This window comes from Amblyomma americanum, chromosome 1, assembly GCF_052857255.1.
Source record: "Amblyomma americanum isolate KBUSLIRL-KWMA chromosome 1, ASM5285725v1, whole genome shotgun sequence".
Lineage (NCBI taxonomy): Eukaryota > Metazoa > Arthropoda > Arachnida > Ixodida > Ixodidae > Amblyomma > Amblyomma americanum.
The window spans coordinates 462,932,528-462,947,394 of record NC_135497.1 but is presented as its reverse complement, the minus strand read 5'-3'; the positions used below and the strand labels follow the sequence as shown (position 1 = coordinate 462,947,394).

Here is a 14,867-nt window from a genome sequence, read left to right as displayed (position 1 = left end):
ATTACATCGTTCTATCGTTACTGTTCAACGCGCTTAATTAAGAAGCATTTCATCAGAGACTACATTTATTTCTCCTTAAAACCTCCTGTAAAATAAGGGGGAATAACGGGGCTGAAAATTCAAGAATGTGCCCATTTCTCAGAAACATGATTTTAAAAGTCTCAAAAATCATGGTTCTCTGCGGAATTAAGATATGCCATTTATGCCTTTGCAGTTTGCATTCACGTGAAAAGTGCTGCGACTCAACAATCAGAAACCCGGTATATATTCGTTCTCCATACACCTGCTGCATCGGAGGCGATAACACGCTGTATTCCATAGCGGTTTTCCAAACACGAGTACACGCCAAAAAGACGTTATGCTATGCAGCATTCTAATTATTTGAAAAGGGCGCCACATACTATTCGATGGGGAATGCGGCGCCCATGGACATAGTAGTAAGGTTCCGTTTTTGGTTTTCGCGAAATAAATAAGGTTTTTAAAGCGCGAGTGCAGTATTTATGCTTTAAACCAATGGCCCTTTGTGTTCTTGGATGCTAGAGCTAGCTACACTTGGCAAGAGTGCAACCGCAACCAATATAGACATGACCGTGAAGTTGGTTTCTGTTTCACTTTTTACCCATTTTCCCGGAGGCGGCGGAAAATCATCCGGGCAGCAAACAACTGTGTACGCCGGTGTGTCGGCGTCGGCGGCGTTTTCTCTCGTGGATTACGTTTTGATTGAAATTCAACTTAATCGTCCACTTACGCTAAGTCTACACGATTATTTTTATTCATTTGGTCTCCTTAGCCACTCTAAGCAGTGCTGGGTGTGCAGAGCAGATTATGTGCGCAGCGACAAACTTCCTATCCACGTTTGTAAGCTGCGTTTGTAAGCACGTTTGTGTGAGCAGCGGCAGCCGCCATGTTCTCGTATAATGCGCTTACGTCTGTGCCGCTATCTCTTTACTAACGCGCAGAAAGGCACTCGGTGCGAAACCCGGGACGGTAAGCCCTCCTCGCGAGCTCTCTACTGGCTTTTCCGTGTTGAAAGGTAGGTGTACAGCTAGAAATATCGCTTAGCCCGTGAGTGAAGGCCGAAATGAAACTATGCGTTGGAGCCGTGTGAGCACGATTTACTTGGCATCTGCGGAAACGCACAATCAAGTTCTGAGGTGGATTACATTTATTTTTTACTCTTTGTTTTATCGCCGGTCGGGACCATGGAGTGCTGTTCATTGAGAGGTGTGCACTAATTGCTTGTTTGTTGTAGCCGTTCACTCGGTGCGCGTCGTGGGCAGCGACGTTTCACCAAAGATGTTTTGTAACTCTATTGACTAGAGCTCTAGGCGCTTGTCAAGGTTGTAGTCAAGCGGCTGTGGAGGAATGCTAATAGAGTGATGGTTTAAAAAAAAAGTGGTAGCCGGAGCAAATGGCGAGCGTGTACAAACACCGCGAAGAACCTACGAGCTGCAACCCGTGTCCCCTTTCGTTGCACACGTATGGATTCGTACATCCCTGTTATCCGAGCCGTTGGACGCCGCTGCTGGCCTGCGGGCAATTCATTTCGAAAGCTGAGTAAAGGTCGCCTCGACAAGAGATGGCTTACATTTCATTCCGAGAGGCTCGTTCATGAACCCCGCTTACGCGTGCACAAATTTCTCTAGTACCAATTGTGCGAGAGGCAGAGTATGCGTTTCTGATCTCAGACTGCTACATTACAAAAACGCCAATGTAACTTGGCGCTTATTTTCGCCGCGAATGCAATTCTGCTCGCGCTGTTTTATTATGGCTGCGCCTTTTGATGAACACGTTATTGTTTCAATGAAATAATTCTTACTTGGAGCGTGTTCGTTGCTTTCGTTGATTTTTCTATCAGCGTTAGGTTAGGGTACCTGCATGCAAGTGTCTCCTTTTTACTGCTCTGTCCGGGCTGCACTTGAAGTAAAAACTTAACTAAATTTGAGATGGTATTTCATCCTTACAATAATGAGCTTTTTGTCTGAAGCTCACGTATGGTTCTGGAATTGCGCTGCTGCAGCCACTATGTGCTGTTCGAGTTTTTCTGGATAATGAGCACGGCATGGAAGTGCTGTAAGCCGCTTGTTCCAAAGAGCGCACGCTCGTGTATGAGTATGCTGTTTCGTCTTAGTGTTTCAAGTTGTAGGCGCAAAACCATGGTGAACTGGTTCGTAGTCTGCCTGGTAGGTTTTGCATGGCTTGTGCCCGTTTGAGTATCGGCGTACGTACCAGACTTCATGCAGGGTACTTTGAAGCGCTTGTTAAGTAGCGGGTATAAGAACAAATGCTTGAATATTCTCCAGTTGGGATCCTTTTGCAAGGAGCACTGAATGTACGTTTTATGGGGCAGCATTCTCAACACCTCGTAGCGAGTTAATGATGATAAGTGGCACAAGTTTTCTAAGTATTCTATTCAAATTAATGTAAAGGGAATGCATACAGAGGTCAGTATTCGCAGTAGGTATTTAGTGCAGAGGTAGAGTGCTGAACGGAATGTGGGTATTAGTTACAATGTTTCATGACAGCCACTTAGAATTTGTCATGCATATTTACTGAAATGATGAATCCGGCGCGATGGCTCATTGGTTATCGTGTTCTTCAGATGCTGAAGTTATGCCAAGTCGTCAGTTATGTTATGTAAAGCTACGTCGAGTTATCGTCACCACTGCAAAGTAGCGACGATAACTGCGAGCATCACAACTGTCTCTGCCTTTGTGCAGATTACCCACTGTGCAGCCGTACATCTCACTGGTCATCGCACGTGCCCTGAAGACGGACGGTAGTCTCGAGCAGCGGACCAGGAAGGCGTGGTCGTCGGTGTCACCCGGAAATCCGGCACAGCATCAACGGTTCACTGTGGGCTATAAGAGAAGATTCCTTCCACTGGGACCTCACTTGGCAGTGGTGACCGTAACTGCGAGCATCATCTAACCGTCTCTGCCTTTGTGCAGGTTTGTGCATAATTATGCCTTACTCAATGTGATTTTGTTTTCCTTTTATGTCATCGCTGCTGCTAAGTGGATGGGTTTTTTGTAAAAGATCTGAGCGTACTATAGCTCGTTGTTGTGCTTGCCGCCTTCCACTCACTGATAGCATCTTTGCAACATGCTCAGAGTGCAAATTTAATGTTCATCGTGGTGCGTGTGCGGGAATAACAGAAGAATCTTTCAATGCTAAGCGCGAAGCCAAAAAGAAAGCATGGAAATGTGACTCTTGTCGAGGCAACCACAAAGGCACAAGCACCACAGAAAATCCGCAGCATGATTCCGACGTGATACTCAGATTGCTGCAGACTGAAACGAAGCTTGATGCTCTTTTGCCTTTGTCAAAAAAGTTTGATTCATTTGAGTCGCAAATGCAGTTGCTCTCTGATAAGTTTGACGACGTTCAGAACCACCTGACTGTTCAAGAAAAAACTACAAAACAACTAACGAAGCGAGTATAAGGGCTGAAATCTAGCAATGTAGGTAGTGATATAACTCAGCTGAAGCAGGACCTAGATGATTTGGAGTGGCGTAGTCGCTTTCTAACCCTAGAGCTTCATATATTGACTGAAAACCGAGGATAAGGACTTGCTAAGCAAAGTAAATGAGATTGAAGAAAAGCTGCAAGTTAAGGCTATTACACAAGACGACATTACCGCTGTGCATTACCTACACAGGGCTGAACTGACGAAAACATTGCAAATCTTTTCAACATGCACTTTGTAGAAGTTGGTGCCTCAAATGATATTCATGGTACATTATCATGTGAACAATACATGAATATTCAATGTCCTCAAGCTGTATTTCTCACTCCAACTTGCGCCGAGGAAGTCCTCAACATAATCATGACTCTGAAAGACAACTGTGCATCAGCCTTCGATGATGTGAAAGTTTCCCCCGTGAAAGCTGTAGCCGCACTGATAACTTCAGTCCTTACGTGTATATGCAACTGCATACTTCAAGTAGGGATATTTCCAAACCAAATGAAGCTTGCGCGTGTTCCAGCTATTCATAAAGGTGGTGCGTTTGAAGACTTGAACAGCTATAGACCAATGTCAGTGCTTTCAGGCTTTTCAAAAGTTGCTGAACGCATAATGAACAAAAGAATTATCGATTTCCTCACTCTGCATAACTTGATAGTAAAAGAGCAGTTTGGATTCAGAAAGAACAAGGCAACTGAAACTGCTTTACTTTATGTTAAACAGTAAATTCTTGACAAAATTAAGAAATGAAAGCTTACTTTGGGTTTATTTCTTGATTTCAGGAAAGCCGTTGATTCTGTCCATCATGATATATTATTAATAAAGCTATCGTTCTATGGAATCCAAGGTACACCACATGCCCTGACGGAAAGCTGTTTAATTTGCAGGGAGCAATACACCATAATAAAGAGCACCGAATCCGATCAAGGCACTATTAAATTCGGAGTTCCATAGGGATCCATTCTAAGCCCTATATTATTCTTGATATATATGAGTGATATTATAAACACCCCAGGCTGCTCTAAAACGGTATTACATGCAAATGACGCTAATGTATTTTTTTTTCAGGTTGCAATGAAAGCTTCGTTTACAGGGAAGCAAATGAATGGCTTCACTATTTAGACTTTTGGTTAACCTTTAATAAACTAGACCTAAAGATAAACAAGACGGAATACCTGATTTTCAAGCCTAAAGGTAGCAAAAAAGATAGTGAGTTCAAATTGAAGTTCCGGAATAACATTATCAACCAGTCTAAGAGGATTTGCTTTCTAGGTGTTATCTTTCATGAAACGTTTCTCTAGAATTCGCACACAGAAGCTCTCCGAATTGAACTTTCACGTGTTTTTGGCATATTAAACAGGTTGCCAGTGAAGCAACACACTTACTATGCTCTCTTTCATTCACATTTAGCATACTGCTCCCTGGTATCGCCATACACAACACAAAGAAACCTTGATTAGCTTCACCCTCTGCAAAAGCGCTAAATATGTGGTATTCGAAAATTACAAAAATAGAAAATTGCTTGCCATACTTTAAGATCTGTGGCATACTATAGATCAGTAAGCTATTCAAAAATAAGTTATTTCTGGAAATCGTGCACCAGTATATGTTACACCATTCAAATATTGAGGTTCAATACAAAAAGAAACGCACTCCACATCTCCTTAGAGAAGATCAAAATACAGGTGCCCCGACCTCGCACCAACTATGGTAATGTGAGATTATGTATACAAATAGCAAATTTATTGAATCAATATTCAGCCATCTTTGAATTTTTACCAATCTACCCATCACTACCTAAAGAAAACACTAAGACATATGTACCTAATGGAATAATAAGTCAAAGAATTTCTTTTGTGTCATGGATGATATTTCGGTGTGTTGTACGTGTAAATAGTATTCGGGAATCTGTAAACCTTTTTTTTCATATGCAGAAGCATGCACACAGTCCTCAGAGTTGTCCATTCGTTTTGTTTTGTGTGCTTGCATACATATTGGTTGTTGTACGATGTACTGTACTGCAAATGTGTTCGATTATGCCTATAGTGGTTGCCACTGCTGTCAGGGGTGGGATGGCCTCATCAGGCAAAAATGCCTTTAGCCTTCTCACCCAGGACAAATTTTGTATATTTTTTGTCCCAATAAAAAAAAACTGTACTACTACTGCATCAGTAAAACACTACTACAACCTGAATGATGCTGGTTCGATCCTGGTCTAGCCGGTCGCGTTTCAATAGAGGCAAAGTGCTAGTTGCCTGTGTTCTATTCAATGTCAGGGCACGGTAAGAAACCGCAGGTGGCCGAAATTACTCTGCAACCTTTCACTACGGCGCGTCTTATTGCCTGAGTCACCTTGGGTTTTGGACCACATAAAACCAAACCAAAACATCGACTAGCTTTCTTGAATGGGATAGCCAGGATATATATGCCTTGTGTTGTAAGGACATTTGTAGAGATGGTGTGGGAATTTTTTTTCATTTCCTCTTACTTTTTCCTTCCATTGTGCAGGTCAACATGCCCGGATGACTGACTGCAGTCAACAGGTCCCAAGTTTGCTTCTGAGGAACCTATATTCGAACCATTACTTTCAACATTTATTTTTATGCAGTGCATTCTTATGGTGCATGTATTGCATATTCCTTGCCTGCCTAGCTTGGAAATAAACTAAATTGTAAGTATCTTGAACGTCATGTCATTTGTGAAGACCATGTGGTGACCTTTTTCAACAGTTGTAGACTGTCTATAGGCAGTCTACAGGCAATGATCTATTGTTTTTTAGACAGAGCTCTATAGACTGTCTATAGACAAATGTCTACAGCATTGCCAGGCCACATAACTGTGGAATGTCTATAAACAGCCTATAGACCTAAGTCTACTGGACCAGTAGACTTTTGTCTATAGACAGAACCTGGAAGTGTATGGCCTAAGTCTATAGATCATCTATAGACTGCCTATAGACCTGTGTCTATTATCAGTAGACATTTGTCTATAGACGGTCTATGGACAGAAGTCTATAGGAAGTCTATGGTCGTAAATCTATAAATCTTCTGTAGACTGTCTATGGACCTGTGTCTATGGACTGTCTATAGACAAAAGTCTACTAAAAGTGTATGACCATAAATCTATAGACTGTCTATAGACTGGTCTCCAGGATTTGTCTATAGACAGTCTATAGACTTCTTAGACTAAAGTTTATAGACAGTCTATGGACTGTCTAAGGAAATTTTTGTAAGGGAACTGCTAGTCTTGTTTGCGAGTTGCCCTATATGCCACGTTATTATTTATGTTACCTCTTTACTGGGTCCCGGACACTTTCAAAGCTACAATGTTGTTGCTTTTCGGCGGCGGTTCCTAACCTATAAACTGGAAAATAAAATTCGTCGATTGATTTATTGATTCATTCATTCATTCTTTAATTCATTCATTCATTCATTCATTCGTTCGTTCGTGTGTTCATTCATTCGTTCGTTTGTTTTCTTCATTAATTCATTCATTAAAAAGCTAGAAAGTAGACCACCGATTTTAACAGCCTGATGTCTATAAGAAGCTTCAGTCAGCGCGAATATGGTGTCATTTCTAAGAATTGGCTTTTATTTAAGAACCACCATTTTGTGATGTCCATTTGGCTTTGTCCAAGGAAGACGAAAGGTAGTGGAGTCAAGCCCACATATAACGGCCCCACTTAAGACGAACTTTTGCTTATAACGAATGAGACCTGCGTGACCGTCAAAATATGCAATATTTCAATGGCAGAAAGTCACACCTATAACGAACGTCATTAAGCTATGCTGATCGGTTACAGCGAACGAACGGCGTAAGCCCGGCGCTGCGAGATAACCTTCCGCCGACCCCTTTGTACGCCCAGCGCGTGGTATGTTTTCCCCAGCCTCATCGCAGGCGAACAGCCCGCCCCGTTTCGTGCGGCTCTCAAAGCGAGCTATCTTTTCCCCGCCGACGCGCCTTCCAAGATCGACCCCCCCCCCCCGCCCCCCTCGCACCTCCGCTCCCATATCATCACTCTCTTGCAAATCGGCCACGCTCCGTGAAGCAGGCCTTCCGTGGGAGCCAAGAGATGGCTGCAGTGATGCTCACGGACGCCCCTCATTGGTCTCTCCGCTAATGCTGTGCGTCTGTACCATTAGCGTGATTGGCTTGATTGCCGCCTGTTCCCGTTGCACGTCTACCCCATCGCCCGCTTTTGTCACTCATGCTGCGGTGCGGACGTTTCGTTTGCTTCGTCCAAATCTCGTGCCCTGGATGTAATTCGGGATGGCGGACGGGAACACCGTGCCCATTTCCACTGTATTCAGCGCTAGAAATGATGAAAGCGGCCTGAGCGGTGCTGGCGAGCGGAACTGCTTCCGCAAGATCGGCTTCGTCGGCACAGTGTCCGATGCCGAGCCTGACGCTTTGGAAGATGACCAGCCCGGCGCGATTTGTGGCAGCGCATCGTCGACTCCGACCTGAGGGTTCATGACATTTGTTGGAATTATATTATGTCTGTCGATGACGACGCGACACCGCGGAAGCGTGCACGGACGAGGGCATCGTTCTTGAAGAGCGGGACGAGAGTGACGCGGTGGAATCAGTGAGAATGAAATCCGAGCCACGCGATAAGGACCGCTCCCAGTACACCGAAGAGCGTCTCCAGGGGGGAGTCCGGGCGGAGCGGAAAGGCCGCCGCAGTAAGCGAGCGGCTGCTAATCCCCAATGGCCGTGACTAAGTTGGAGGAACTAATGCGGCCTCTGTCCCGGTAGAGTATGATCAGCTTGGGAAGACGGCGGCGGGCTGGCGGTCGTCGTCCGATACCTTCGCCGGCCCGGCTAATCGTACGATCGTTTTTAAGCGGCTTCCGTCAGGCACGCTTGGCGAGCGGGTGAGCGGATCCGCCCCGTCCGGCGAACGGATGGAAAGTGGGTCAAATTCAACTTTCGTGCGGGTGAGCGGGTCCGGCCGGCGACCGGATTTCAGCTATTGGCTGCTTTCTCCGTTACGTCAGTGACGCCTCGAGCCCCTCCGCCTCGGTTCTGCCGTGCCGGGGCAAGATGGCCGTCCATCGACTGAATTAGGGAGCGAGGCCTGGGCAGTGGCACCGATGTCGCGAAGCATAGTATATTGGCCACATCTTGATATTACGAGTGCTCAGAGGGACTGCGAACTTCGCCTAGTTCGGCTGTGGCGAGCGACGGTTCGACTAGTTGATGCAATCATCTTCCCTTTCGATCTAATTATGATCTCGGAGACCTGGCTGACCGACAGCGATACCTTTAAATTGCCTTCATTTACAACATTTTCTTTAAATCGAAAAACTTCTCGTGGAGGTGGTGTATGCATACTTGTTAATGTCCACTTTCAGTGTGAAATTTTAAACGATTTGTGTTTCCTGTTCGATGACGTTGAAATCTTTTCAGTTAAATCAGGAAACATTGTAATGTCTGTGGTGTACAGGCCACCGTCTGGTGATATGGGTATGTTTCTTGAAATAATGAAATCTTATTTAGTCATTGTAATTAGGAATAAATATGATGTAATTAATCGAGGCGATTTTAACATAGATATGTCATGTTCAACGAGCAGCAGCGCGGATTTTGATGCCTTACTGAGATGTTAATAGCTTTACAAATATGATAACCAAAGCAACCCGTATAACTCCCAATTCCCAAACATGCATAGATCTATTCTTAACAAATATTGATTCTCCACTTACTCACTCAAGAGTTACATGCTGTGACATAAGTGATCATATGGGCATATATTTGTTTTGCCAGAAGGAGGTTCCGAAGCGTGACCCTCGTGAGAAAGTTATGTGTCAGTATATAACAGAAGGAGCTTTAGATAGATTTCGAGCGCATATTCTAGGCGTGGACTGGTCCGTTATATACAAAGAGGCTAGAGTGGAGAGCGCTTATGACTTATTTCTAGAGAACTTTATTCATGCTTACAACATATACTTTGTTTCAAAATGAAAGAGGCGACCAAAAACAATAAGAAAGCCATGGATATCACGCGAACTGTATACGCGTATTAAAGAAAAGCACAAACTATATCAGCTATTTATTCACACCAAAGATCACCTTATTCTTGACCGCTTCAAGAAGTATAGAAATAAATTAAACTCTGACATACAAGTGGCAAAATTGAAGTATTACGAGAACTACTTCGCAGATACAGCTAATCGCCCTGATAAACGTTGGCGTAAAATTTGCTCACTTGACTCTGACGTTTCACAGGCTGGTATTCCCGATAAAATTACTAACAACGGCGTAGAATACACAGGTAACCGTCTCGCAGAAGAGTTTAATAAGCATTTTACTCCTGCGTTGAACCCCTCTGCTGATATATCTCACATATCCATTGACAGGCGCCCACCGTCTTTGTTCCTTGAATCTTTCTCTACGAAAGAAATTTTATCAACTTTTAGTGACCTAAAGGACAGTACCTCGTGTGATGCGGATAATATCCAGATTTGTCCAGTTAAATATGTCATCGACATTATAGCTGCGCCATTGGTGTACATATACAACCTACGCATAGAAACTTCCACCTTCCCTGCAAGAGTGCAGATTGCTAGAGTAGCAGTCATATACAAAAAAGGAAACAAAAACAGTTTTGGAAACTATCGACCAATTAGTATTTTGCCCATCTTCTCTAAAGCGTTTAAGAAACTGATTCTTAAACGAGTTGAAAGCTTTTTAAATAAACACGCCATAATTTTCGGCTGCCAGTATGGCTTCAGAAAAAACCGGTCAACCGAACTTGCTCTCGTGCACCAGAAGGAATATATATTGAGGAATTTTGAAAATAGGAACCTGGTCTTGGGAATTTTCATAGATTACAGCAAAGCATTTGACTGCGTAAACCATAGCATCTTGTTGGAAAAACTTGAATAATATGGAATTAGAGGTACAGCGTTACTCTTACCTAAATCTTACTTGTCCAATAGAAAACAGTATGTCCAAATAAATGAATACAAGTCAACTCTTCGAACAATCACCTGCGGAGTGCCCCAAGGAAGTATTCTTGGACCATTGCTTTTCAACCTGTATATTAACGACATCATTAGTGTGGATGACAACGCTCGCTTTATAATTTATGCGGATGACACCAGTTTATTTTTATCCGATGGTTCTGGTAGTAAGTTACTTGAAAATGCAAACATACTCCTGGAAAAAATAAAGACGTGGTCCGATAACAATCTTCTTTCAGTTAATGCAACCAAATCTAAGGCATTACTTCTTCATCTAAAAAACAAAAAGTTCAGCGAATTCGGTGAACTACGTTACAACCAAGACCAGATTGAGTTAGTAAATTTATTTAAATCGCTTGGCGTAATATTCACTGAAGATGCGCTATGGGACGACCACATAAATTATATAGCATTAAAGACATCTTGAGCCGTAGGATTTATGACGCGTTTTAATTGTTGTCTCCCACAAAATGTAAAACTTCTATTTTATCGTGCATTATTTCGCTCACATCTAAACATCTGTTCATTAGTATGGGGTACTGCTACACGAACGAGTCTGAAAAAATTTGCTGTTCTTGAAAACAGGGCCCTCAGAATTCTTAATAACCTGCCACATAGATGCTCAACTAAAAACGTATTTTCCAGGCACAAGATTATTAATGTTTTCAACCTGTATGCTTATAAACTTTTGCGCACCTATAAAATAGAACAAAGAAGATGCAAGAAAATATATCTGACTTAGCCCCGATTCAGTTATTTCAGTGCACATACCCACGCCGTCGCAAACCACACTGTGTAGTACCTGTAGTGAGAACAAACTATGGACGCCAAATGGTGACATTAAAACTTCCGTCACTTCTGAATTGATTAATCGCTGCAAATATTGATATAGAAAACATTAGCAGCTCTGACCTCCTCAACTACTTTATTTTTGAAGCCACATTTTCCTAGTATTCATACTTTGAACATTGCTCTTCTTAAAGTCTTTATAACAACGCTCTTTGTTTCTTTTTTGTTGCTTTTATTGTTATTGCTTTAACCCTTATTGATTTTCTACACACATTGGTGATTCTGTATTTTTTTTCAGTGAAGTGCCGTCGCATGCCACTGCCCACTTGCTTTACGGGGGTGGGGACCTTGTCAAGCGTTAACCGCTTTTATCCCCATCCCCTCCAACACTGCTTGGTGATGGAAATAAACTATTATTATCATTATTATCTACGCTGACAAAGTTTACAGAGCGCCTCTTCAAACCGACGCAAGACCTGTGCAGTGGCGGTGTCACGAAGTGTTTATTTGGAGCTGTTTGTGGTTGTTGCAAGCGTTTTGTAATTTCTGCTGCGAGTTATTTTCCTGTGCGTGCGCAAGTTTCACAGCATAGCGACAAGTGTCCACGTAGTGAAAGTGATTATGGTCGGTGCGAGTGCTTTCCCGTCAAGTCACCGATATGTTCGCCTGCGATAAACTCGCGACGCACACCGTTTTCCGAATGTTGAAATGAACTTGGAGCTGTGCAGCTGGTCGCTTCCGTTGCGATGGCTGCAGTGATCGTGACCGAGGCGAGCCCACGACGTTGTTTCTGCTACATAGCAAACTGCTGCGTGTGCGACTTGACACGATCTTGGCTGCACGGCCGTCGCAGTGTTTTCTGCTGCGACAACAGCAGCGTCGCCAGTCTTGTGCGTCTTGGTGCACGATACAGTGGTACGTTTTATGATCATGGGTGCGCAGGTTGAGACAGTGTGCCAGCGGCATTATGTAGCCTGTGTGAAAAAAATCGGTGCGCAGTGCTAATTTCAGTTCAGAGGCACCGTCATTTTGTATGCGTGTGTGTGTGTGTGTGCCACAAATCAAAGGTACCGAATTGGATTAAGCTGTCTCTATGCTTTTGTTGGAGGCCTGTTTGCTGACTCGATTTTGTAAGTGCCGAGCCGTTGTTCCGCAGCAGCGCTTAATGCTATCAGCTGCATTAGTTTATTTGATGAGGCATTATCGAAGCCTTCAGCAGGAGATGTAATCCATGCACATTTTCATGTTTATCTGTTGCCTTCATTTGTTTGTGACTGCCTATAAACAAGATTATTTGCCTGCTGACTGACAGCACTGGTTGGCCTGCAAGAAATTGTGTCGGCAATGTAGTATGCTTCCAAAATTTTCTTAGCCCTCCTCGCATTTTCCATTGGCCGAAATTTATTTGCTCATAAGTAACTTCATAATTGCACGTTACTCACTTAGCAGATAAGTTGCCTGCAACACTTACCCGATCACATCTGTTTCATGGTCATGGCAGCACTATCCCTGCACATGTTCTCAAACAACAGTTACAAGGCTTTTTTAATTCTTTGAAATGTGCTATACACTGTTTCGTGGTGGTTGGCTCTGCGATACCAATGCTCACTCATCCCTGCGAGCCCTGCAGTATTGATGCAACAGTCGATCAGTCGAGGCTGACACCAGATATAAATTGAACCAATTTCTTTTTTGCTGGGATCGGCTGTAATGGTTGTGGACATTAGCATTCAGATTCTCCGCTTTGCACTGGAACCAAGTTCTGGTTCTGCCTAACGTGCACACCTGAAACCAGAGCATTGCATTTTTCGTCTCGCAGTGCGCTGCCTTTAAACTTAGTGTTGTGGGCTGCGGGGAGTCATCTCGGAGGTTATAAAAGTTGTAAAGTAAGGAAGCGGTTCTGTTCTTTTCTTTTTCAGCAGATTTATCTGTTTTGTGAAATGAGTAGTGTGTACCAGGTAGTGAGCGGCCGAGCCGTGGCCATGATTTTGATACCAGAAAGAGAAGTGCTTTGGAAACCAGAAAGAGTGTGAGCAGGAGCAATCAGTGTGCCTGGCAGTTCATGGGTTTGAGGTAAGAACAGTATGAAGAACCCAGTGCAATAAATGTAATGATTTAGTCTGTGTTTGGCTTGTCCACTCAAATCTAAACATTTGTAGCACTCTTTGCGATGTATATTATTGTATTGTTAGCAGAGTTGAGATTTTGTTCACACTGCTGCGTAGATTAACACGAGAAAAGAAAATTCAGGCGGCACTTTGTTGACCTAAAGTGCGGTGAGGTGAAAAATATTAGTGCTGTGTTGCTGCTTGTGTCTGATGTGTGGTTAAGATGTTGATTAAGCACACAATTGCTTGTGAACCTTAAATGCTGGAGACACTGGAGGGCGTTTCAGGGGCATCTGTCTGCTTCGACGCCTGTCCACAAACACTCTCCAGCGTCCTTACGCTAGACATATATTAGTGTCGTCAGAGAAAAAAAGGAGAACTGCACATGCGTTGGCAGGAAGTAGCGTGGTCGTTTGCTCGCTCGGCTGTGGATCGGAAGGATAGTGGATGCAATCCCGCCGTGCACGACTTTTTTCCGCTGATGATGTCAACGGTGCGACATGACTTGAGACCGGGCATGAACTGAGACCAGACAAGGTCATGGCTGCAAGTATGAGCCATTAAAGGCTTTCGCCTCAATGCGTACAACAATGGGATGTATGCATTTCACCCTGTCCACTGTGTGCGACTTTTTGTCGTAATGAGGCGTACAGGCATTCAAAAAGTATAGTCCCCAGAAAAAGTGACCCTAATTCCTGTCCATATTCATGAGTTCCGTATTACCGAGGCATGACTGTATAGATGAAGTTATGGCTAATCATTTAGTTCTCAAGATATCAGCAGCAATAATTTTTTGTGTGTCCTAACTATGTGACACAAGAAGTAAAGTCATCTTTGCAAACTTTGAAAGCTGATTGAAGAATGCGTTTAGTGGCACAGGAGTCTGGCTGTTGAAGAAAAATATTTGGCTTCACCTTACAGCCCTTTTAACGAACACATTACAAAATGAGCCTTGTGGAGGTGGTACAACTGCATTAGGAACACAGATGATGGGAAGAACACGACCACTACACAAGGTGGCAGTTATAGCTCCGTTGGCCGCCAGTCATTCAGCAGTGTAAACATATATTTATTGTACGCTGTACAGACAGTTTCCACAAGGTGGCAGTTCTAGCTCCGTTTGAAGCCAGTCACACAGCAGTGTAAACATATATTTATTGTACGCTGTACAGACAGTTTCCTGTCTCAGCACAATTTGCCCTCTAGCTGCGTCCTACCAATGATCACCCAGCACCTGTCGCCCTACTTCTGCCATTGGTGTGCGCTGCAATCATAAATTATATTATTTAATATTGCTCTGCTTAATTGTTTTGCCCCATTAAGTTGTTTCATCAGAATTGGCATGCATTTAGAAAGCATCCCTGTAATTAGCCAACATGCTCTCGTTCTTCGTGACATGCACTTGCACCTTGACTGCAACTTCCCCCTTGATTTTTTTCTGGGTTTTGCAAAAAGCATGTGATAAGATCCCTCATCTGAGTAGGCTGATTCAGTCTTGCTTTAACTTGCATCTAATCACTTTTAACTGGATCCATT

The 14,867-nt window shown here is 43.5% G+C and overlaps 1 long non-coding RNA gene across 1 annotated transcript; it reads left to right on the top strand.

The window, feature by feature from the left end:
• Positions 1-961: 961 nt before the first annotated feature.
• On the top strand, positions 962-6,015 carry LOC144104511 (uncharacterized). Its single transcript, XR_013308556.1, has 3 exons — positions 962-1,033; positions 2,721-2,951; positions 5,975-6,015. It is a non-coding gene; the product is annotated as an uncharacterized LOC144104511 (long non-coding RNA).
• The last annotated feature ends 8,852 nt before the right edge of the window (positions 6,016-14,867 follow it).